The following is a 1,674-nucleotide window of genomic DNA, read 5'->3' on the forward strand; positions in this document are numbered from 1 at the left end:
AGAGGTACTCCCAGCAGGCCAGCTAATACCAGCAAAAAAATGTTTTCACCCTAACCCAGAGAATGGAGAAAAGCGAGGCGCCTGTGGCTCTGCAGTGTAATCAGTTCGTGAGTTCGGCGGTTAGCTGAAAGAGTGGTAAATGGAGCTCGCCCCAGCCCGTCCTTATTCTTTTAAAGAGGATAAAAAATTAACTTCGCCGCCATTACTACCAGCTTTAAAAGACTGCCATGGGCACGGAAAAAAACACACTACAGATGACTTTTCTGGAACCGAAGCAGAGATTCCTTTACGAACCAACTGATAAAGCTCAGCCAGTGAATACTGTTAACAGAATGTGAAAGCACGATCAACTTTGTAACTGCAACCACAGGAAAAACAGCAAGAAGCAGGCTCCATTCCCCATTTAAATCTGTCGTGCGAGGCATGCTTTTTGCACGCATGAAGTAAATCCCACGATTGCTTTTGAACTTGGACAAAGTACTTCCAAAGGAGCGCTATGCGCAAAGATTTAACAATCTCAACCCCCGCCGACGATTTGGTGTGAAGAAGCAGAACATTCAAGTTTCACAGACAGAAGCAGCACGCCAGCACAGCCAACATTAAAACGGAGGGCACACTACGATTTGCATTGACACAAAAGTGATCTGGGCAGACATCGTTCCCTACATAACGCAAAAAGTGACAAAGCGCTTTTGGGTTGAGAGGACGCAAGAAGGTTTTTGTTTTGTGCCTTGATGTCAAGCTGAGAAAGTATCTTTAAACACTTTGCTTAGTTTCTCGAGAGACTGCCAAAAAGCAGTTCCCTCCCTTTCGTCTGAAGCCAGCTGAAAGGGGGTCTCGACAGAAGCACCTGGCAGCGGTGGGATTTGAACCCACGCCCCCGAAAAGACTGGAGCCTTAATCCAGCGCCTTAGACCGCTAAGCCACGCTACCCGCTGTGTACTGTCTCTTTGTCTCATTACTTGCCCGGAGGAAGCCGGGTGGGTTTTGCTCTTGTCGCCCGAATTAGTGGCGTTATGACCGTGGAACCGACTGCACCTGCTTTTTCTGAGATGCTTCCCCTCTCATGGCGAGATCTCTACTTCTTTAACACCTCTTGATAAAGATCTTCTGTTGAGCAGGTTTCAGACCTCTGCGTACAGCACCCTTGATGTCATTTTACTTTTACAGCAGCCGCATCCGGAAAGTTGTGTCTTTTACGTTTTATTTGAACAACAAAACTACATACAATACAAACAAGAGCACATATAACGTATCAAGAAAATCGTCAGGGGCACATGCTATAATACAATGACACTTTATGAAAAATGATTACACAAAGTAAATAAAGATAAGGTCCGCACAGCTTGTTCTTACATTTCGAAAGAGTCCGTAAATACCCCTTTACGTCTATTTTGAACTGTTCAAATGTAGGACTCTTCCCAGACCATTTCACTTTATACCACATTCCTAAACGAGGATGCTTCTCCTGTTTTAGAACTATTTTGGGCGGTATGGCTTATACAGCACACCCACAGTATTCTAATGGTGGACTGCAGATCTGTGCTATAGTTCAGTCGAATTCAAAGGATCCAGCAATCTTACTGGATTTGTCTGGGATTCTGAAATGTCTCTTGCAAATGTATTTGGGTTTGCTTGAACCTTTGATAAAAAAAGTGATCTGATCTGAGACTA

The 1,674-nt window shown here is 44.4% G+C and overlaps 1 non-coding gene across 1 annotated transcript; it reads right to left on the reverse strand.

Moving 5' to 3' along the window:
* Nucleotides 1-851: 851 nt before the first annotated feature.
* Nucleotides 852-933, reverse strand: trnal-aag (transfer RNA leucine (anticodon AAG)). The gene has a single exon. It is a non-coding gene; the product is annotated as a tRNA-Leu (tRNA).
* Between the last annotated feature and the right edge of the window lie 741 nt (nucleotides 934-1,674).

This window comes from Lepisosteus oculatus, chromosome 14 (genome assembly GCF_040954835.1).
Source record: "Lepisosteus oculatus isolate fLepOcu1 chromosome 14, fLepOcu1.hap2, whole genome shotgun sequence".
Lineage (NCBI taxonomy): Eukaryota > Metazoa > Chordata > Actinopteri > Semionotiformes > Lepisosteidae > Lepisosteus > Lepisosteus oculatus.